At 42.8% G+C, this 25,062-nt stretch overlaps 1 protein-coding gene across 3 annotated transcripts in view; it reads left to right on the top strand.

The window, feature by feature from the left end:
• PC (pyruvate carboxylase) overlaps positions 1 to 25,062 on the top strand; it is a 473,285-nt gene that overhangs the window by 389,837 nt on the left and 58,386 nt on the right. The window lies entirely within an intron of this gene.

The raw sequence follows: 25,062 nt of genomic DNA, 5'->3' as shown, positions 1-25,062 counted from the left end.
TGATGAGAGGAACCTGATTGTTTTTGTTTTTTTGTTTTTTTGTAATAGGCCACACAGGGATAGTTAGGTTAATGCGTTGAGGCGGTAGGCCAGTCTGAACAAATGCGTTTTTAGGGCACGCTTAAAACTGTGGGGATTGGGGATTAATCGTATTAACCTGGGTAGTGCATTCCAAAGAATCGGCGCAGCACGTGTAAAGTCTTGGAGACGGGAATGGGAGGTTCTGATTATTGAGGATGCTAACCTGAGGTCATTAGCAGAGCGGAGGGCACGGGTAGCGTGGTAGACTAAGACCAGAGAGGAGAGGTAGGGTGGTGCTGAGCCATGGAGTGCTTTGTGGATGCGGGTAGTAGTTTTGTACTGGATTCTGGAGTGGATGGGTAGCCAGTGTAATGACTGGCACAAGGTAGAGGCATCGGTGTAACGGTTGGTGAGGAATATGATCCTGGCAGCAGCATTCAGGACAGAATGGAGCGGGGAGAGTTTGGTAAGAGGGAGGCTGATTAGTAGAGAGTTACAATAGTCCAGACGAGAATGAATAAGTGAGACAGTAAGAGTTTTTGCAGAGTCGAAAGTAAGAAAAGGGCGAATTCTAGAAATGTTTTTGAGATGCAGATAGGAAGAGCGAGCCAGTGATCGGATGTGGGGGGTGAATGAAAGCTCAGAATCAAGGATGACCCCAAGGCAGCGGGCATGTTGCTTTGGAGTAATGATGGAACCGCACACGGAGATGGCAATGTCAGGCAAAGGTAGGTTAGTAGAGGGAGAGAACACGAGGAGTTCAGTTTTTGACAGGTTCAGTTTCAGATATAGGGAGGACATGATGTTAGAGACAGCGGTAAGACAATCACTGGTGTTTTCTAAGAAGGTCGGCGTGAAAGCAGGAGAAGAGGTGTATAATTGGGTGTCGTCAGCATAGAGATGGTGCTGGAAACCAAATCTACTGATTGTTTGTCCAATAGGGGCAGTATACAAAGAGAAGAGGAGGGGGCCTAGGACTGATCCTTGAGGAACCCCAACAGTAAGGGGAAGGTGAGAGGAGGAGAAACCAGCAAAACATACAGTGAAGGATCGGTCAGAGAGATAGGAGGAGAACCAAGAGAGAACGGTTTCCTTGAGGCCAATGGAGCGGAGCATAGTGAGGAGGAGCTGATGATCCACAGTGTCGAATGCTGCGGAGAGATCCAAGAGAATTAGCATGGAGTAGTGACCATTAGATTTAGCTGTTAGTAGGTCATTAGAGACTTTAGTGAGGGCAGTTTCAGTAGAGTGTAAAGAGCGGAAGCCAGATTGAAGAGGGTGGAGAAGAGAGTTATCTGAGAGATAGCGGGTAAGACGGGAGTGGACCAGGCGTTCGAGGAGTTTAGAGATGAAGGGAAGATTGGATTGGAAATGTTTGAATAAAGTGACATCTGGGTATTACCATTTCCCTCATCAATTGGGTGTAACCCTGTGAAAAGTTAATTTGCATTTATTTCCCATGGAGCATTCCATGGCCTAAAAGTCTCCTTACACAAGCTTGGAGACACCTTACCCTCTAGAGCCGAGGATATCCGTAGGAATATATAGGGAGTATCCAGTTCCACGAGGAATGGCACAATGCCATGTTCTAAGTAGACATGCTCAATAATTGTTATTTTAAGGGAGTCTGTCAGTGTGAAATGACTGTTCAAACCTAGCACAGACTTGTTGTGCATCATCCTATAGGTGGCCTAATTGTTCTGTACACCTTCTTACTTGCTTGTTTTCGCACCTGTCTCTGCCCTTCTCTGACTCCTGTTAAATCAGAACTGTAGGCAAGTAATTAGGAATGGGTGGAGCAGTAGTAGTTTGGAAGGTGCAGTGAACCCTTGGCCCCAACAAGGGTGCACTGAGTGCCTGAGCTTGGTTTGAATAGTCATTTTTTGCTGACAGATTCTTTTTAATGTCAGATACTATAATTAAACTGACTTGTCGAGAGAGATGAAAGTCAACTTTAAATATGAAGTTTGGATGGTTCACTGACCTGCTTGAACACGTCAAGGGTGCACTGATCGCCTGTGCTTGGTTTGAACAGTCATTTTGTCCTGATAAGACTCAATTTTATGTAAAATACAGCAATTTACTAAAACAGCTGAAAATTCACTTTACATAGCAAGTTTGAAAGGAAAACAAGGTGAGCAGGTGCACTAAACCATTTCGCCTCTTCAAGGGTACACACAGGGCCCGTGTTTGGTTTGAACAGTCATTTTATGCTGACAGGTTCCCTTTAATGTTAAAAAATACTATAAAGTACTAAAACAGACATGTCATGAGAGCTGGAAGTCCACTTTTAATAGGAAGTTTGAAAGGAACACAAAGGTGGGAAGGTGCTTTGAACAGTTTGGCCACATCAAGGGTGCACTGAGCATCTGTGCTTGGTTTGAACAGTCATTTTCTGCTGACATTCCCTTTTATGGAAAATACAATAACTTGCTAATTTATTTAAAAAGACTTTTGTAGTGTGAGCTGAAGATCCACTTTAAATAAGTTTGTGTGTTTTTTTTCCTACTGATTTCCAATTTATCAGCAAGGAAATCCTGCCGCCTTATGCTTCTTTGAAATGATTTGGATCTTTGCCTGTTGTCTTGGAGCGTGTTCAGCTCTTGTACTGTGCCTCGAAATGTCTGGAAGCATCCTTTAGCTGCTCACATAGATTAATTTTTACAGGGTAATTATTAATTCAGAAATAATTGCAGTTCTGCTTGGAGATCTAAATAATTTATTGCGTTTCTAGTCTGCGAGTCACCACCCCATGCAACATCCAGGTTCTGTAACGATGCCCTCTCTCCACCTCTCGCTGCATTATTTAAAGTGTATGATAAGAGCAGACTGATGAGATGCCGGATCCCTCGCTTATACTTTCTGCTGCCGTCATTGTAGTAGCTATGTACAATGGGATTATTGTCGTGGCCTCTAGGTTCTTCACACTATTATTTTAATATACTGTACATAGCAGAGTCGCAGCTTTCGTCCTGTCCCCCTTTTCTTTCCCCAAGTGTGCGTTCGGTCCGCTACTTTTTTTTTTTGTCTTCCTCCTTCTCCCTCTACGGTTCACTTTCTGCTCTACCGCATCAAAGATCAGACTGAACGCTATTGATTTTTGCCATCTATCTTTTTTTTTTTTTTTTTAACTTGTCTCCAGATGAAACCATGATCATCACTAAGTTACTGGAGCAAATCGCCATTGGTTGTACCCTGTGCCCGACACGCTCCAATAGCGTCATCTTTACTGAGCCCTCCTAATTTTCTTTTCCATGCCCAGAAAGGCCATTATTGCTCATCCATCACCCAAACACCTCCAGTATATGCAGCTGCAGTAGCCAGCGGCGAGATATAACGCTATAATTATATTGTGAGCCTGCTCTATTCTGGATACCGTAAACCTTAAATTATTTTTTTTTTAGTGGATCTCACTTTCAAGGTGAACTTTTTGTTGTCTTTTTTTTTTTTCCGCCAGGAGACCAACCTCGCTCATGTTGGCATAACGTCTAGTGCGGGGTGCTGTAATTACTTATTGCGAATTCATACTTTACATTAATGGCAGAGAAAATTGACAATTTCAATAAAGCACTCGAGTTAATACTACGAGAAACATTTCAGTTCCTCCTCTATAATCCGTTTTGGTTTCAGGAGAAGCGATACATTTTCCTGTCCCCTTTTCCACTTGACATTTTGCTTCAAAATTATCTTTAAGTTAATAGATTTACAAACTTCCAAGAAGTTGACTTGAAGGTTTACTCTTGAGGTATCTGATCTTGAATATATCCCTCTCGCGACTTTCTAAAGCCAGCTCATTCAGTGGATTTTCCAGGTTTGTAGAAAAGGTGAAAATGTCATGGTATCCAGAAACTAGTCAACAGTTACCCAATGACGACTTCTGCTGCTATGGTGATCCCTTCTGGTCCTGCTATAATGACATACCTTCTAGCCAATCATTAACCTTAGTTTTGATGTTTACATATATGTCATCTGACAGCTATGGCCAGTGATTGGCCAGCAATGGTCACCTGATTGGTGGACTGGCCGTCATCATTGAAGGATCGGCTGGCAATGCTGGAGTGACCAGGGGTTCAAAGAATCATAGAATGTTCGAGTTGGATGGGACCTACAGGGTCATCGTGTCCAACCCCCTGTTCAATGCAGGATTCACTAAACCATCTCAGACATGATGTCTGTCCAGCCTCTGTTTGAAGACTTCCATTGAAGGAGAACTCACCACCGCTCGTGGCAGCCTGTTCCACTCATTGATCACCCTCACTGTCAAAAAGTTTTTTCTAATATCTAATCTATCTTCTCCCTTTTCAGTTTCATTCCATTGCTAATGGAATGAATGATTCATTGGTAAGTAATGGTTACCTTTTCTTTTGGTGAACGAGTTCAACTCTTGCCCTACTTTTCTAAATTTTAAAGAGTACCGATCACCAATCTGGGGCTGCCCTTATCTCATAAGAGTGGGAAACCCAAGACTGCTATTTTTTATTATTACTCAGAAAGGGTCCTCACTGCCCTCCCTCCCAAAAGGTAATCTCTTAGTAAGGGATGCGGCAGCGATGGATTAGTGCCAAGCGCGAGAGCTCACTCTCTTTCACTGCAAGAAAGGCCGTTGAAGGTTGCGTGTTCACACTCTCGTCACATGATCCTACATCTTGGATGTTCTGTCCCAACTTTTGGTAGAAAATCCTATGGGATCATTTTGAGTGTTTTTGACATCCGAAAATTTTGTTTTGCCAGCCCCAAATTGATGATGCCTTAATGTGTGACTGTGGGAAGAAAAAAAAAAATATGAGGGAATTATTTCATAAGGCAACAACTCCTGTTTGGATGAATGTAGTAAGTGTCCCTAGTGAGGACTGAGGCACATCTTTGATTGTTATGTTAAGGACACAACACTTCTTAGCATTTAGTCAAGTTTGTCCAAGGGAGCTGCTGCTGTCAACACCTTTTTACCGGATCCACTCAAAGGTCCTTTCTGGAATCAGGTGATGGTTATAGAAAGTGGGGGTCTGGAGTGTCGCACTTCTGGTGTAAATGGATGAGTTCTATGGTGAGCAGATGACTTTTAAAACTATAAAATTGGTTAATGTCTTTCAGGGTCAGACCCACCCCTTTCCTGAGGATAATGTAGTTACTACTGTTTGTAATTTGTCCTGAGGAAGGAGGTCAGTTTGACCCAGAAATTCATTGACTTTAAAAAAAAAAAAAAAAAAAAAAAGTATGCAAGTGATCTGTTCACTGCGGAACTCATCCTTTTATCTACACTTGTAGAAGCGTGGCATTCCAGACCCGCATTTTCCAGTTGGTGATGGGTACTTTTTAACCTGGTAGCACATTCTAAATGTTGTTCCTGTACGGTTGTATATGAATCAAATGTCATAAGCCTAACATTAGTGTTGGGTCAGATAATGGCTCGTAAGAGGTTTGTTTAGTTTCCTTATACTATCATTTTATAATGCTAGTGCAAAGCTGAAAAGAAATGTCCTGGTTGGAAAGATAGAGGAGACGATTGCTGTCTCTCCTTTTTTTATCTATTCCAATCTATGCTAAAAAAAAATAAAAAATAGAAATACGATAGTTAAATTTTCACTCTGGCCAAAGAGGCTTTTTAGACTTTAACTTACAATTGCTTCAGGAAACAACACGTGTACATAGCCATAACCCTATCATCTATATTTAAGTATCTAATAAATGTGTGCAAAGGTCATTGTGAAGAGATAACAAAAAATTACAACTATTATGATTTGTGACTCCTGTGTTATCAGTTGTGTATAGAAGTGTTGTCTGCGATTGTAATCCTGCCTCTACGGAAAAAGGAGCCTCTTGAAAACGCTTCCTGAAAGGACAGGAATTAGGAGGAAGTAGGAGTCTAAAAAAAATTTAAAAAAAACCTTGGTGGAAGTGTGAAAATTTCAAGGCTACAATTTTATTTTTTTTTAAATAAAGGTCGCAACATGAAAAAAAAATGTGCCAAATGTAAGAAAAAAAATACATATACCACAAGAATAAAACAGATTTAAACAATGGGTTATTTTTTGAGAACTTCCGAAGCTTGTTGTCCAGGTTTGGTGTTCAAGTCTATGTGATTGCAGACTTGTGAATCCTCACAGCAGGCAATGTGCGCACTTGTCAGGATTCTCCGTTTCTGGGAACAGTCAGGCGATTTGCATACGCACATTCATGTGCCAACAAGACATGCACGGCCTCGCTCAGTATAAGTGCATGTCTAGTTGGAATGTGTCTGGAAATATGCAAATCACATACTTGCGAACACATGACTTTCCGGCACTGGAGAATCCTGACTGCGCGCACTGTGCAAGCTTTGAGGAAACGCAAGTCTGCAGTCACGTACAGTGACTGTAGACTTAAGCCCCAAGCATGGACAACCTCTTTAAAAAGTGATTAGTGGGTCTAGTAGTACCCTGTGTGGGTAATCCAGCGATATTGTGGAGGGAGTCTAGTCATACTTTATAATTTATTTATGAATTCTCAGAATTCTGTGAGCTCAGTAATTGCACCTTAGCAGCTTTCGCCCATCTCTGGTTGATTTGCATATTTCTGTGGATATTACTTAGCACAAGATTGTTAATGTGGCCAAATAGCTTGCAGTGCGCAGTACTGAAACCCCTAGCTGTGTCTTCTGCCGTGTATCAACACTTTACAATTAATGAGGCTCTACATTCGCCTTTGGCTTTATTTAGGTGATTCTTAAATAGAACAACTGTAAGAACATGCTAAATATGTTGAGCACATAATGACTCCATTATGCCCCTGCTGTAAATTGTCGGTTACAGAACATTATATTTTCTCTAGATCAAGTTGAAGGTCAAGTCACGGACTTTAGAAGTGTTTTCTAATATCCTATACGTATAATAATGATTTATGAGCTCATGGATGGGAATGTATATAGAAATCAAATAATAATGGGATATTTCAGACACCCCAGGGCAACTGTAGATTCCTACACATCTGACCATTTAATATATGCCCCGTACAAATGAGTCCAACTCTTACCTCTCTGCAAGGGAATCTGTCAGCAGGTTTTTGCTATATATTCTGAGAGCTGCATGATGTAGGGGCAGAGACCCTGATTCCAGCGATGTGTCACTTGCTGGTCTGCATTACTGTTCTTTTTATACTCTCCCTGTTTTGGCTGCTGCTGATCTAGCACAGCTCAGAAGGCCGAGCCCTGTATTACCCCTCCCACATCACTGATTGGCAGACTTCTGTGTATACTGCACATGGACAGAAAACAGTTAATCAGTGTAGTGGGTGTGGTTACACAGGGCAGGACTAGGAGACCCAAGGCAGCTAGTCCTCCAGTAATCTCCTGCTGATAAAAAAAAAAATATTTTACTGAAACAACTGGAATCAGGGACCCAGATCCCATGTCATGTTGTTATTGAGTTATAGCAAAACCTGATAGATTGTTTTTAAAGAGCCAGTGTAGAAAGTTTTTTTTCATCTTTGCACCTCCAGCTGATGGTTTATTACACTGCATTAAAGCCTCCTATTTTCTTCTCTTCAGCCTCCATATAGATTCCTTGATTTCACCCTCCATTTTTTTTCTTCACATATAAATCTCAAGGTGCATCAGAATAGTGTAACATGGTCAGCTAGAGCCAGCAAGATTTCTGCTTGCTGTAGGGACAGTGCGATAATACATCCCTCTCCTCTAGTTTTCTGGAATAATAATAATTTTTATTTATATACTGTAGCACCAACATATTCCGCAGCACTTTACAATTAAGCGGGGAATAAGCTGTTATATCATATGTGAACAGCCAGGTAGGCTGAACTGTCGTAATACTTCATTATAACTGTGTGACAGCAGCTGTATAATAATAATCAGTAACTGTGATAAGAGTTTATCTAACCCTTGGCAAAACTTCAGTCATACAGTCAGATCTGGTGACTGAGATGGTGACACTCTTCACAGACCATAAAGTAATGTAATACCTTCGGGTCACCGTGTGATAACATGTTCCAACTTAGGAATCCATGAATATTTGGATAAAAAGGAACGACTAAATAATGTATAACTAGCTGAATTGTGTACTTTGGTGGACTACTTACAGAATGAATGGGAAAAAAAGAAAAACAAATCTCCGGAGTACTTCATTAATAGGACAGTCTAGATAATTTTATAAAAAATAATCGGAATGTTGTAAACTAATAAAATGAAAAATGCTCGCGTTACCGATCCCTCCTCACGCCAATTCTAATACTGATGGGTCCCCTTGCAACCTCTATGCTTTCAGTTTGGTCTAAACAGGCAAGTGACCGTTGCAGCCATGCACGTGCCGCAGGAATTACCAACATTTCATTATTGCGGCTGAAATTGACTGACTGACTGCAGCGGTCACATGTCTGTCTCAAGGTATTCTACTAGGGGTTTAGATAGATCATCAGTAATTAGTGGTGTCACATTGGTTCGCAACAGCTCCCACAGTAATCTGCAATCCACATCCACATCCCCAGTGTTTCCACATATAGAATCATGGCATAAACCATACCGGCTCTTTTTCAGAGCCGACTAACTTGAATCATTCTTCTGGGATATGTCAAGAGGACGGGTAAGAAAAGACACAACTGTAGTTACAGAGCAGCCTGTATTTACCTTGCAACAATAATAATAAGCTTATGTGAATCTAGAGCCACTCCACTATTTACACGATGTGAGCAGAATACAAGCAAAGCGCTAAACAGGCCCTGTGCTGTGTACTAGGAGACAACAGCCTGTCTAAACTGATCAAAAAGAGTCTCCAGACATTTTTGTCTTGCTTATCCCCCTATCCTTTCTAATTCCACTTCTAATAATGTCTGCAGCGACCGAAGATTGTTGTTTTTTCCAAGAAACCTTTAAAGGGAGGCTTTTAGAACAAAATGACTGGTCAAACCAAGCACAGGAGCTTAGTGCACCCTTGGCATTGCCGAACAGTTAACTTGCAGCTTCCTGTTGACTTTTCATATTTTCATTTATATTCACCCTACTCTGCCTCCTTTAAAGCCAGAGCAATCAAGAAATAAGATGGCAGAGGTAGATCCAAAACAAATCGGTGGTAAGGTGCACTGAACTGCTCAGCCGTGCCAAGCTTGTTCTGAACAGTCATTTGTGCTTAGAAAACAATTTCACTATAGGGTATCTCTTTTTCTGCTAAGGCCAAATACTGCTTGCTGTAAATTAGTAAAGATGTAGAACATTACACACTAAGGTAGGAGCGGAAAAGGTTTACAGTGTAACTGCACTTTCAAGTGACTTTTTCAGAATAAGATAATAAGCTGTCGCGTGTGTACATGAGGAATAACGCAATTTCCAGCTGTTATGACTTTTGTTTGCAGTATTCACCCCTGCACTAGAGGCCACAGCAGTTTCGCCTTGTGCCTTTGTTTTAATTTCTCTTCAGCTTCATTCTCCATAGAGTTTTATGGGCAGCAGGTGTAATTTAATTGCTCACTACAGACAGACCTGCAGACACATGGCAGTTGAATGGGGCTGTGAGAAGCGACATACTGCTGCATGAAGCTGTGAGGAGCAATGTACTGGAGCACGGGGCTGTGAGGAGCAATGTACTGGAGCACGGGGCTTTGAGGAGCAATGTACTGGAGCACGGGGCTGTGAGGAGCAATGTACTGGAGCACGGGGCTGTGAGGAGCGATGTCCTGGAGCGTGGGGCTGTGAGGAGCGATGTACTGGAGCACAGGGCTGTGAGGAGTGATATACTGAAGCACGGGGCTGTGAGGAGCGATGTACTGAAGCATGGGGCTGTGAGGAGCAATGTACTGGAGCACGGGGCTGTGAGGAGCGATGTACTGGAGCATGGGGCTGTGAGGAGCAATGTACTGGAGCGTGGGGCTGTGAGGAGCGATGTACTGGAGCGTGGGGCTGTGAGGAGCGATGTACTGGAGCATGGGTCTGTGAGGAGCGATGTACTGCAGCATGGAGCTGTGAGGAGCGATGTACTGCAGCATGCAATCTTAGACAGCAGCAGAGGGTTGCAGATCCTTATAATGTGCAAAGAAGCCAGAGCTGTACTGCTTTACTATAGGGAACGTAAAGGAGGCGTTCTAGAGGTTGGGTGAGGAGAGAGCACTCCTAATAGGAGAGGCTAATGGGAAATGAAGTCTGTAAAGATGGAGTAACGCCCTTCACAAATCGTTTTTTCCTGCAAAAAATAACTTCTGGCTATATAATTGTTCAAACCTAAACTTTTAATGAATATTTCTGGCATTTTGAAGAATTTGGGATCGTGATATGTATTAACCTCTTTAAATATTTTTTTTTTCTTTTTGCTTCTTCTTTGCATTTGCAGATATTTTTGCCAAATTTATCAAAACATTGAGCGATGTTTGATTAGTTAGTCTTCAACTAAGCAAACAAAAAAATAATTAGATTTCGTACTCCACTGGGGTATAATTGTGCAAAAAAAAATGTAAAACATTTCAGACTTTTCCGAAACGTTTCAAGTAGACTAAAGCATCTGGATGATGGGAAAAAAAAATGGTTTTTAAAGCGACATGTTTATGAAGGTATCCTGCTTCCCTTCGTAGCAGCAGATTGGCATTGTAATTTGTTGTTTAGCCTCTGATCTTCAGGTACATAGAGATTTTACATCATTTCTGGTTCAGAAAGTCCAGTGCTTGCAGTTTTGTAGAAATATCAGATTTTTTTGTTTGTTTTCTTGACACAGTATATTTAAATCGATTTGTTTCTTGATGTCTGTATGATGCCGTCACTCTGATAGACTTGTTTTTACTGTTTGAAAGTGTGAATTTTGTTTCTTTTCTAAATGTGTTGAGCGCAACGACTGAACAAGTGACAGCGACGCATGTTAGTGAGTCAACTTGTGGTATTTGATTGACGAACCTTCTAATGAAGGATGACATTTCTTAAATGCTTTTTAAGACTGAGAAGGCTGATTCCTGCTGCATCGGAGCGGAGGGCTATCATTAACGTGAAATATCAAACTCCTTTCTCATCAGTGCCCCCAACACGACGTGACTGCTGAAAGTCACGGCGAGATGTATGAATAATCAATAATACCAAATAGTGCTAGTGCGGTGAAGTCAGAAAGATCGTGAGGTATAGATCGGTAAACCTTCGCACAGAAGAGTGTTAAACTTTTTTTTTTTTTTTTAAACCAGTAATTCGTACTTGTGTAAAATTGTTGTATTATATTGTAGTTTCACATTTTTGATCCTTAGGAGGCATTTTTCATATGTGGAGGAGGAGCAGGATGTTGAGGATAGAGGATGTGGAACAGGAGGTAGAGGATGTTGAGGTTCAAGGAGGAGGTAGAGGATGTTGAGGAGGAAGAGGTGGTAGAGGATGTTGAGGAGGTGGTAGAGGAGGAGGAAATGGTAGAGGATGTTGAGGAGGTAGAGAAGGAGCATGTAGTAGAGGAGGAAGAGGTGGTGGAGGATGTTGAGGAGGTGGTGGTGGAGGATGTTGGAGGTGGTAGATGATGAGGAGGAGGAGGTGGTTGAGGAGGTAGAGAAGAAGCATGTGGTAGAGGATGTGGAGGTGGTAGAGGATGCTGAGGAGGTAGAGAAGGAGCATGTAGTAGAGGAGGAAGAGGTGGTGGAGGATGTTGGAGGTGGTAGATAATGATGAGGAGGAGGTGGTTGAGGAGGTAGAGAAGAAGCATGTGGTAGAGGAGGAAGAGGTGGTGGAGGATGTTGAGGAGGAGGTGGTCGAGGATGTTGGAGGGAGTAGTGGATGTTGAGGGTTGCTGAGGTTTTTGGGGAAAAAAAATTTGCAACAGAGTTAAAACTTATGCTTTCATCAGCTTCTGCAGCTTTTCTGTATCACTGTACATAGCTGACAGAGAAGTTCAACACACCTTCTGGGTTTGTATGGCAACTTGACGTGACTAAGAACTTGATTTCAAATCACATAAAGGTTTTTGTAACATGAGTAGTTAACAGGCAATATGTTTTTACTATTGAACAGTACCTAGCTGGCTATGGAATGTGTTAACAATGGCTCGGTGAGCTAGTTTTGACGGCAGAGTCTGTAAGCCTTGGGGTCTATTTATACAATGATTTTCACATGCAAGTTCTGTCAGATCGGACAGCACACACACTGAAAACTGACCCATCAAAGTTTATAAGCCAATCCAAATGTTCAATTTTCAGCATGGAATACTTCTACTTGGGTGTCCATTGGCTCAAAGTCAGTGGGTTCATTAAAAAAAAAAATGTGGGCACAAACCTTAAGCGTTCTTCTAAGCTCATTTATGACCATATCAAAGTTCAACTCTGATTTTTCCTTAACTAGGCTTACAAGATTATCCAGGATAGCAGAGCCGCAAACCTGAACGATCAAAACTGGCTGATGGATACAATGCAGAATGGCATTCTGCAGTCTATGTACTGTGATATATAGAGGCTGCAGAAACAAAAAAAAGACCCATTCTTAAATACCTGCCGATTTTCAGACAAAAATGTCACCAACAGTCTTGGTGGGAAGCGTTCGAAGAAAAACAACCTCATTATAAATCAGAAGTAAAGGGGTTGTCCCCTTTCAGAAAATTATAGTCCTTGAGTGCAGGTTATTCTAAAAAAAATAAAACCGTGCTCGGCTCTGTTGCTGGGTCCAGTGCTGAGTCTTTGCCGCTGCTCCCGATGTTTTATATTGGCTGTATCACTGGCGTCACTCCAACAGCGTAGTAGCCAATCTCTGAGCTCTGTGGCTTTCCCCGTGTAGAATAAACGCCCCCGTTGGAAGTACTGAGCTAACTTTGTGTTGTCACTGTCGATGTGACGTCAGCATTGCAGACCGTATCAGACACCGGGGCCGCGGCGGAGACTCAGCCCTGGACTCTGGGGACAGTAAATGAAGCGCACCTTGCTTTTTAATAACAAACTGGACCTTTTTTTTTTTTACATGTAGCTCATTAAAAAAATATATGTGACATTTCAGGCACAAAGTAAGCCAAGTAATAGATGGTGTAAACTGAGACGAGACGGTCTGAGGATTCTCCAGATTTATCACACAGCAGGAACCACTGTGATAGATTTTGCGTGTCTCGAGTCTGTTTAGTCCCTGAATTAGACCGTATTGATAAATCTGCTCCAATTATGTTTTGTACAGAGAAGAATGTGCTGAGCCCGTTCAAGAATGTGGGTCAGATTTATCAATGTATTTAATCGAAATATAACCATCCAACTGAGTCCATATTGCGCTCCTGCCCCACTTTTTCTGACAAGTACAAATGTATCGGGAACGGTGTTGCAACTTCAAAGTTGTGAAGATTTATGAAAAGTTTCCACCACACAACATCCTATAGTAGAGGAGACTATTCCATAATATACACAGTCCATTTTTATTAAAGGGAATCAATAGGATTTTGCCCCCCCCCCAAAAAAAAAAACTATTTATATATCCATGTAGCTCTTTCAAAGACTAATCCAGCAATACCTTTACATGGCCGTTCCGTTCTTCAGTTACGGAGAAATCAGCGTTTGAATTGATATGCAAATAAGACTGCAGAGCTATTGTAGGTCTGAAGCCTCTGTCACTCCAGCTCTATCCCCCGCCACCTGCTTGAACTAACTGCCTCTGTGCTGTGTGACTTCAGTCAAACGAGAGTCAGATCAAGCAGGAGGCGAGGAATAGAGCTGGAGTGACCGAGACTTCAGCTCTAAAGCCACATTTGCATATCAATTCAAACGCTGATTTCTCAGTAACGGAGGAGCAGATCTGCCATGTAAAGGTATTGCTGGACTTGTCTTTGATATAATTGGAGAAAAGTAAGGCTAACACTCACTGATGTTGTATAGCTGCAATGTCGGTGCAAATTCTGCTCCGGAGTGCTGGTAAGTCGGAAGAGAAAGAGGCGACCTGCGGCCTGTGTGTCCAGAGCTTGGGGGTCAAAGCAGCGGTGTGGGGCGGCAGAGCTACGGGGAGCGTCCTCCCCTGCTAGTGTCCGACCACCACGTGCCCCTGGAACACCGCTGAGCGGCAAGCCTCGGCTGAAGGCGCCGCTAGATGGAAGCGGTGTGTGTGGGGGGCGTGATCTGGGTGACGACACCTAGAGTGAGAAGCAAAGATATTAGGAAAATAAAAAGAAAAAACCCAAAATATAGCTCTCAGAATTTAAATAACCTCGAAAGAAAGGCACTATTTGACCTCCAAGAGAATAACGGTATTATTATACGCCCAGCGGACAAAGGGGGTGGTATTGTCGTACTCAACTGGACGGCATATCAAGAGGAATCCGGTAGACTCCTGAACGATGAAATCACCTATAAGAAACTAACCAATGACCCCCACCGAACGTTATGTTAAAAATGTTAACATCTTAGCATCAAATCTTTAGGCATTTTAAACAAAAAAGAATTTCAATTCATCATGAATAAAAACCCCCGTGTGGCAGTATTTTATTACCTCCCTAAAATTCATAAAGATGAAATGCGCCCACCGGGTAGACCTATTATCTCGGGGATCAACTGCTTGACATTGAATCTATCACGCTATGTTGACACACACCTTCAGAAATGTATGTCTATTACTCAAGCTCCAAATACTAGAAAAAATACGTTGGGCGAGTGGCTTCATTTTAGGGACATTGGACATTAAGTCACTTTATACGGTGATAAGTCATTCAAAAGGGTGCGAAGCGGCAGAATATTATTTGAACAAATTGAACACCTATAAAGAAACACAGATCTGGTTTATCATAGAGAGTATCTTATTTATTTTAGAGCACAACTACTTTGTCTATGACGGCCAGTTCTACCTTCAGACATGGGGGACGGCCATGGGTACCCGCTTCGCTCCTAGCTATGCGAACCTTTATGTAGCCAAATGGGAGGAGCTACATATCAAACTTACAGATAGTCTCAATATTGGCTTGGTCATGTGGAAACGCTTCATTGACGACGTATTATTCATTTGGCATGGCCCTCAATATGAACTAGATGCATTTATTGCCAACCTTAATTTTAATGATTTTGGGTTGGAGTTTACGGCTACTACTAACAAAACAGAAATACATTTTCTAGACCTGAGCATTTTTATTGAAGACAATCAGGTGCTAACAAAGTGCCACCGTAAGGCGGTGGGCTCTAATGGCTTTATCGACATAAATAGTTGCCATTTACCCATTTGGTTGACTATTATCCATAAAAGTCAATTTACTCGAATAAGACGAAATTGTACTAAAATACAGAACTATACAACTGAGGCAGAACACTTAACAGGTAAATTTCTGGAAAAAGGTTACCCTAAGGACTTGCTAGATGCAGCTAATAAAGAGGTATATGAAACATCTAGAGACACCCTTATACACAAAACAATGAGAGATATATCTACCTTAAGGGGTATTCCAGAACAAATTTAACAGTTACCTATTGTCACACAATATTATTATGGCTATAAGCAATTTACTAAAATTATACATAAGCACTGGCTAACTGTTATGACCTGGTGGTTAGGAGCACCTGGAATGACCTGATGGTTAAACTAGACGTCAGGACAAGCTCTGGGGAGTGGGATCTCTGCTGACCGCAAATCCTAATCCTATAACACACACTAGAAATAGCCGTGGAGCGTACCTAACTCTCCCTAGACGCCTCTTCACAGCCTAAGAGCTAACTACCCCTAAAGATAGAAAATAAAGCCTTACCTTGCCTCAGAGAAATTCCCCAAAGGAAAAGGCAGCACCCCACAAATATTGACTGTGAGTTAAGAGGAAAGTCACAAACACAGGAATGAAACAGGTTTTCAGCAAAGGAGGCCAGACTTACTAAATAGACTGAGGATAGGAAAGGGATCTATGCGGTCAACACAAAAAACTACAAAAAGCCACGCAGAGTGTGCAAAAAGACCCCCGCACCGACTCACGGTGCGGAGGTGCCACTCTGCACCCCAGAGCTTCCAGCTAGCAAGGCAATATCATGTTAGCAAGCTGGACTAGAACTTAGCAAGTACTAATAAATATATTCAGTACAATATGAACAACAAATGAACTAGCAGGGACTTAGCTTCTGCTGGAGTAGACAGGTCATCAGAAGGATCCGAGAGAGATCTGAACCAGTACCGATACATTGACAGCTGGCATGAAGTAACGATCTGAGTGGAGTTAAATAGAAAAGCCAGCCTAGCCGCAAACGAGGGCAGCTGAGGAAACAACCTCAGAACCAGCAGTTCCACTCAGCCACCAGAGGGAGTCCACGGACAGAACTCGCCGAAGTACCATTCATGACCACAGGAGGGAGTTCGAGAACGGAATTCACAACAGTACCCCCCCCTTGAGGAGGGGTCACCGAACCCTCATTAGAGCCCCCAGGCCGATCAGGACGAGCCAAATGAAAGGCACGAACCAAATCGGCAGCATGGACATCGGAGGCAACAACCCAGGAATTATCCTCCTGACCATAGCCCTTCCATTTGACCAGGTACTGAAGTTTCCGTCTCGAAATACGAGAATCTAAAATCTTCTCCACCCCATACTCCAACTCCCCCTCGACCAACACCGGAGCAGGAGGGTCAACGGAGGGAACCATAGGCGCCACATATCTCCGCAACAACGACCTATGGAACACATTATGGATGGCAAAAGAAGCTGGAAGGGCCAAACGAAACGACACAGGATTGAGAATTTCAGAAATCTTATAAGGACCAATGAAACGAGGTGTAAACTTAGGAGAAGAAACCTTCATAGGGACATAACGATACGATAACCAAACCAAATCCCCAACACGAAGTCGGGGACCAACACGGCGACGGCGGTTGGCGAAACGTTGAGCCTTCTCCTGGGACAATGTCAAATTGTCCACTACATGAGTCCAAATTTGCTGCAACCTGTCCACCACAGAATCCACACCAGGACAGTCCGAAGGCTCAACCTGCCCTGAAGAAAAACGAGGATGAAAACCAGAATTACAAAAAAAAGGCGAAACCAAAGTAGCCGAACTGGCCCGATTATTAAGGGCGAACTCAGCCAATGGCAAGAAGGTCACCCAATCATCCTGATCAGCAGAAACAAAGCATCTCAGATAGGTCTCCAAAGTCTGATTAGTTTGTTCGGTTTGGCCATTTGTCTGAGGATGGAAAGCCGAAGAAAAAGACAAATCAATGCCCATCTTGGCACAAAAGGACCGCCAAAACCTTGAAACAAACTGGGAACCTCTGTCCGACACGATGTTCTCCGGAATGCCATGCAAACGAACCACATGCTGGAAAAATAATGGAACCAAATCAGAGGCGGAGGGTAATTTAGGCAAGGGTACCAAATGGACCATCTTAGAGAAGCGATCACAAACCACCCAGATGACCGACATCCTTTGAGAGACAGGGAGATCTGAAATAAAATCCATGGAAACATGCGTCCAAGGCCTTTTCGGGACTGGCAAGGGCAAAAGTAACCCACTGGCACGAGAACAGCAGGGCTTGGCCCGAGCACAAGTCCCACAGGACTGCACAAAAGAACGCACATCCCGTGACAAGGAAGGCCACCAAAAGGACCTAGCCACCAAATCTCTGGTACCAAAAATCCCAGGATGACCAGCCAACACCGAACAATGAACCTCAGAGATAACTCTACTAGTCCATCTATCAGGGACAAACAGTTTCTCCGCTGGACAACCGTCAGGTCTATCAGCCTGAAACTCCTGCAGCGCCCGCCGCAAATCAGGTGAGATGGCAGACAGAATTACCCCCTCTTTGAGAATACCAGCCGGCTCAGGAACTCCCGGAGAATCAGGCACAAAACTCCTTGAAAGGGCATCGGCCTTCACATTCTTAGAACCCGGAAGGTATGAAACCACAAAATTGAAACGGGAGAAAAACAGCGACCATCGAGCCTGTCTAGGATTCAACCGCTTGGCAGACTTGAGATAAGTCAGATTCTTGTGATCCGTTAAAACCACCATGCGATGCTTGGCTCCCTCAAGCCAATGTCGCCACTCCTCAAATGCCCACTTCATAGCCAACAACTCCCGATTGCCAACATCATAATTACGCTCAGCAGGCGAAAACTTTCTAGAAAAGAAAGCACATGGCTTCATCACAGAGCCATCAGAACTCCTTTGAGACAAAACAGCCCCTGCTCCAATCTCAGAAGCATCAACCTCGACCTGAAAAGGGAGCGAAACATCTGGCTGACGCAACACAGGGGCCGAAGAAAAACGACGTTTCAACTCCCGAAAAGCCTCAACGGCCGCAGAGGACCATTTCACCACATCAGCACCTTTCTTGGTCAAATCAGTCAATGGTTTAACAACACTAGAAAAATTAGCGATGAAGCGACGGTAAAAATTAGCAAAGCCCAGGAAGTTCTGAAGGCTCTTCACAGATGTAGGCTGAGTCCAATCAAAAATGGCCTGAACTTTAACAGGATCCATCTCGATAGTAGAAGGGGAAAAAATGAAGCCCAAAAAGGAAACCTTCTGAACTCCGAAGAGACATTTAGACCTCTTCACAAAGAATTAGCACGAAGGACCTGGAACACCATTCTGACCTGCTTCACATGAGACTCCCAATCATCCGAAAAGACCAAAATATCATCCAAATATACAATCATGAATCTATCCAAATACTTTCGGAAGATGTCATGCATAAAGGACTGAAACACAGATGGAGCATTAGAAAGCCCGAATGGCATCACCAGGTACTCAAAGCGCGTATTAAATGCTGTTTTCCATTCATCGCCCTGTTTAATACGCACAAGATTATACGCCCCTCGAAGATCTATCTTGGTGAACCAACTAGCCCCCTTAATCCGAGCAAACAAATCAGACAGTAGAGGCAAAGGGTACTGAAATTTGACCGTGATTTTATTAAGGCGTAATCTATACAAGGTCTCAGAGAACCATCCTTCTTGGCCACAAAAAAGAACCCTGCACCCAACGGTGACGACGACGGGCGAATATGCCCTTTCTCCAAGGACTCCTTTATATAACTCCGCATAGCGGCGTGTTCCGGCACAGATAAATTGAAAAGTCGTCCCTTAGGAAATTTACTACCAGGGATCAAATTAATAGCACAATCACAATCCCTATGAGGAGGTAGGGCACTGGATTTGGGCTCATCAAATACATCTCGGTAATCCGACAAAAACTCAGGGACTTCAGAAGGAGTAGAGGAAGAAATTGACAACAACGGAACATCACCATGTACCCCTTGACAACCCCAACTGGACACAGACATTGATTTCCAATCCAATACTGGATTATGGACCTGTAGCCATGGCAAACCCAACACGACCACATCATGCAAATTATGCAACACCAAAAAGCAAATATCCTCCTGATGTGCAGGAGCCATGCACATGGTCAACTGAGTCCAATACTGAGGTTTATTCTTGGCCAAAGGCATAGCATCAATTCCCCTTAATGGAATAGGATACCGCAAGGGCTCCAAGAAAAAACCACAGCGCCTGGCAAACTCCAAGTCCATCAAATTCAGGGCAGCGCCTGAATCCACAAATGCCATAACAGAGTAGGACGACAAAGAGCAAATCAGAGTAACGGACAAAAGAAATTTAGGCTGTACAGTACCAATGGTGACAGACCTAGCGAACCGCTTAGTGCGCTTAGGACAATCAGAGATAGCATGAGTGGAGTCACCACAGTAAAAACACAGCCCATTCTGACGTCTGTGTTCTTGCTGTTCAGCTCTGGTCAAAGTCCTATCACATTGCATAGGCTCAGGCCTCTGCTCAGAGGATACCGCCAAATGGTGCACAACTTTGCGCTCACGCAAGCGCCGATCGATCTGAATGGCCAAGGACATTGATTAATTCAGACCAGCAGGCGTGGGGAACCCTACCATAACATCCTTAAGGGCTTCAGAAAGACCCTTTCTGAAAATTGCCGCAAGGGCACACTCATTCCATTGAGTAAGCACAGACCACTTTCTAAACTTCTGGCAATAAACCTCCGCTTCATCCTGACCCTGACACAAAGCCAGCAAGATTTTCTCTGCCTGATCTACAGTTAGGTTCGTTATAAAGCAATCCAAGCGCCAGAAAAAACGCATCTACATTAAGCAATGCAGGATCTCCTGGCGCAAGGGAGAATGCCCAGTCTTGAGGGTCGCCACGTAACAAAGAAATAATGATTTTCACTTGCTGAATGGGGTCACCAGAGGAGCGGGGTTTCAAAGCAAGAAACAGTCTACAATTATTTTTGAAATTCAGAAATTTAGATCTATCCCCAGAAAACAAATCAGGAATTGGAATTCTAGGCTCTAACATCGGATTCTGAACTACATAATCTTGAATGCTTTGTACCCTTGCAGTGAGTTGATCAACACAAGAGGACAGACCTTGAATGTCCATCTCTACACCTGAGTCCTGAACCACCCAGAGGTTAAGGGGAAAAAAAAGACAAAACACACTGCAGAGAAAAAAAAAATGGTCTCAGAACTTCTCTTATCCCTCTATTGAGATGCATTAACACTTTGTGGGCCAGCTGTACTGTTATGACCTGGTGGTTAGGAGCACCTGGAATGACCTGATGGTTAAACTAGACGACAGGACAAGCTCTGGGGAGTGGGATCTCTGCTGACCGCAAATCCTAATCCTATAACACACACTAGAAATAGCCGTGGAGCGTACCTAACTCTCCCTAGACGCCTCTTCACAGCCTAAGAGCTAACTACCCCTAAAGATAGAAAATAAAGCCTTACCCTGCCTCAGAGAAATTCCCCAAAGGAAAAGGCAGCCCCCCACAAATATTGACTGTGAGTTAAGAGGAAAGTCACAAACACAGGAATGAAACAGGTTTTCAGCAAAGGAGGCCAGACTTACTAAATAGACTGAGGATAGGAAAGGGATCTATGCGGTCAACACAAAAAACTACAAAAAGCCACGCAGAGTGTGCAAAAAGACCCCCGCACCGACTCACGGTGCGGAGGTGCCACTCTGCACCCCAGAGCTTCCAGCTAGCAAGGCAATATCATGTTAGCAAGCTGGACTAGAACTTAGCAACTACTAATAAATATATTCAGTACAATATGAACAACAAATGAACTAGCAGGGACTTAGCTTCTGCTGGAGTAGACAGGTCATCAGAAGGATCCGAGAGAGATCTGAACCAGTACCGATACATTGACAGCTGGCATGAAGTAACGATCTGAGTGGAGTTAAATAGAAAAGCCAGCCTAGCCGCAAACGAGGGCAGCTGAGGAAACAACCTCAGAACCAGCAGTTCCACTCACAGCCACCAGAGGGAGTCCACGGACAGAACTCGCCGAAGTACCATTCATGACCACAGGAGGGAGTTCGAGAACGGAATTCACAACAGCTAACAATCCAGTCAGATAAAGTGATAGGTGAACTGCTACCGAAACATCCGAAGTTCGTTTTTAGAAAATCGCAAACAATAGGGAATATTATAGCTTCAACAACCAATAAGGATCCTACCAAAAGAACACCCTCACAAAATCCAGGTTTCACACCATGCGGTACGTGCTCCTGTTGTGTGCACACGAATTTTAGGAAAATAAGACAACGTAAATTCCATAATTCCGACGGTACTCAGGAATTTTTAATTAAGGATGGCATATCGTGTTGGTCATCGGGGGTGATCTATTTAATCAAATGTCCTTGCGATAAAACCTATGTAGGCTGCACTAATCGTAGACTTATGGATCGACTGAAGGAACATTTTAATAATATAGAGAAAGGCTTTGTAGGCCATCCTCTTTCGAGACACTTTAAAGAGCACCACGGGAGGTCCACAAGAGGGCTAGCATTTTGTGGCATTCAGGTGGTACATAAGAATTGGAGGAGAGGTGACTATATAGAATTAATGTCATGTACCGAATCCAAGTGGATTTTTATGCTGGATAGTTAAGCCCCTTGGGGTTTGAACCATGAGGTTGAGCTATATGCTTTTAGATAATAATCTAGATTATAATTAATAAAATATAGCTTGTATAGCTTTTTATAGCTCTTCATTCATTTATTTATTTTTAATCTCTAATATTATGCCCCCCTTCCTTGTTTCTTTATATTTCTTTTTCTCTTTTTTTTTTTTTTTCTCCTTTGCTCCCAGTTGGACCTTGTGCGTATTGGGTCCCCCAATTTCTACTATATGTATAGGTATTTACGGGTTAGATAACACTCATATTTTTAACCTGATTAGTTTTTTAATCGAATTAGTTTTATCCAAATTCCCCGTTTTAATTTAATTTAATAAAAGTTGTTTTGGTCTTACGTGTATTGCTCGCGTTTTTTCATAGGATACAGTGGGATATAATAACGCTCATATTGTATTCACCACACACTTATGTATAAACATTCAGCTTGTAACCAGTCCTCCAGCCTTTCTGTTTGAGGTTTCCATGCGGCTTGTGTTTTCTTCTAATTAATGGTGGGCAAGGGATCCTATATAAAGAGCAGGAGACAGCCGGGACCTTCAGCCCTGACGAAGAAACGCGTAGGCAATTGGGTCTAGCTCGGCACCCGTCCCCCGCTCTTTGCTTCTCACTCCAGGTGACCCAGATCACGCCCCCCACACACACCGCTTCCATCTAGCGACGCCTTCGGCCGAGGCTTGCCGATCAGCGGTGTTCCAGGTGCATGTGGCGGTCGGACACAAGCAGGGGAGGACGCTCCCCGTAGCTCTGCCGCCCCACACCGCCGCTTTGACCCCCAAGCACTGGACACACAGGCCGCAGGTCGCCTCTTTCTCTTCCGACTTACCAGCACTCCGGAGCAGACTTTGCACCGACACTGCAGCTATACAACATCAGTAAGTGTTTGCCTTACTTTTCTCCAATTGTAATCTTCTTTTAGACACTGACTTGCTACTGCATTTGGACATATGATTAGTATCATCGGTTACTACGAGGAAGTGGTTTGTTATTTGGCATTTTGATATCCCATCCTGGTACCAGTCTAGTACCATTAGTGGCTGTTTCATCACGCTAAAATATTCTTGCCCAGATCAGCCATTTACATACATTACAGCACTGGCCATCACTACTATAGGTGGCTGCCAGCCAGTGCGTTATTGATTTATCCATCTGGATTGGTTTTTTAAGTGCATGTATATCAGCACCCTAAGGTTCACCCAAGTACGCTGGTGTTTGAACTTGCTCAGTGAATATTCTTTCACTTTGTTAGCGCGGTGACCTAATTTGCATACTATGTTCTCTTCTTTTGACACATGACAGACTCAGCACAGTAGCTGTCTAGGCACCAGCAGCTTTCGACGTATATTTTCTAAATCCTCTGGGAGCGCCGGTGTGTTCTTACTCTTTTTCTTGCCTTTGATATAGTTTGTGGGGGTGAAATCCACACGACAGATTCCCTTTAAGCCACGATTATAATGTAAAAATGGAATATTAGAACATGGAATGTGATATAGAAAAGACAGTCTGGTTATGCACCTAGATAACTTGGAATACATTCACTCATAAAGTACAAATGCCCATGTAGCCCAAGTGGAAATTCATTAAAGGGATCCTGTCCTTAGAACCACAGGAAGCATGAATCTGACACTAGCTGCATGATTAATGCCAGGTATGTCTTTCTCTGAAATGCTGCAACATTGCAGAATGAACCTACTTTGACACGCTGGACGGGGACTTTCAAATATCGGTGTACTCCTATGGAAAGACCGATCAATCAACTGGAGCATTGTGGGGAGAAGCCAGCCTGTTGACTCATCGGTCTAGTCAGATCTTTCCATATAGTCCCAGGCCAACGCTTCAAAGTAGCCTTAGGCCACGTTCTGTATTTGGTCAGAATTTTACATCAGTATTTTATATATAGTATACTCCAGCCTCATGGTAATAAGACAGGGGTAGAAAACCCCTTTTAATCAAAAACTAAAAAAAAAGTTTCAATATTTTAACCGCTCCGGAACTGTGAAATGTAAGACATTTTTTCACCCAAAAAATACCAACTAAGGTTGTAGAGCGATGTAGCTTGGGGGCTGTGAGTTCAGATATTCCTTTAAAGAAAGCCTGAAAGTTTTTTTTTGTTTTTTTTGCCGTCTATGGCAGTCTACTGTTTAACTCATCACAATCACCGGCTGAAGCCGGTCAGACACTTGACCTTCCCTGACACTGCTGTCATTTATAGGTCTGGTATAGTACTAGTCCATTAAAAAAATTTTTATCCTTACCTGCTCCCAATAGTCTGGTGTCAACCCTAATAGTTGATTGTGATCATTATCGAGACTTTTCTTTACTAGATATGGTTAGGTTCTCAAAATGTTAGAATACATCTCATGGAAAAATAACCTGAATTTGCTATAGTATGGTAACCATAAGGTAACTGTGAACATAGGAAGTGCACAGCTGATACGGTATACAGCAGAGAGTTCATGAACACTGATATTTTATTTTTTAATGCTTTTTTGTGTTGTTAAAATCTTATTTTCTTAATTTCTTGTAATTTTTTTTTTTTTAACTTTTAACTGACTTTTTGGCTGGATTTTGGAACACTGATGTCTTCTCACTTTAGCTCCCTGCAGGGTTTAATAATGAAACTCTTCTTTGTGAGCCAGTGGGTGCACTTTTAACTGCTTTGTAAGACGTATGGGCATTTAAAGATCTCCAAAAAAGCCATTAAAATAAATCACATTGTATAACCGAAGCAGCGAATGCTGAAAAACCTATTATTCTCAATATCGCAAAAGACAAGGTGCAACTGAACACTGAAATTTACAGCATGGCTGAAGCCAATAGACAAGATGAGTATAGATTGAACTTGTATCTGAAGCATGCACATGTACTGTATAGAGTAAAGGGGCAAGGAGACGTGGAGAAAACATTCTGGTGTATCTCATCAGAAAACGCCCTCTTACTTTTATACTTGTACATAAATTAAGTAAATTTAATAAATACCAAAGAAGTCACTTAGTAGTGTATAATGCGTAATGGTCAAAACACAAAATAAAAAAAATAAACTTTTAAATACACCAGCTGGGCGGGGGGAACCCTGCTCACACTGCCCATTTGGAGACACCAGTGTCATTCTTCAAATATCCAGATCACAAACCGTGGCCAATAACCCTGAATTTCCAATGGTTTAGAAGTTCTGCACTCCCCATATCGATCCATAGAGCCGGAAAAAATCACAA

This window comes from Ranitomeya variabilis, chromosome 2 (genome assembly GCF_051348905.1).
Source record: "Ranitomeya variabilis isolate aRanVar5 chromosome 2, aRanVar5.hap1, whole genome shotgun sequence".
NCBI lineage: Eukaryota > Metazoa > Chordata > Amphibia > Anura > Dendrobatidae > Ranitomeya > Ranitomeya variabilis.
Note: the sequence above shows the minus strand (reverse complement) of the source record. Positions and strands in the feature narration are given on the sequence as shown.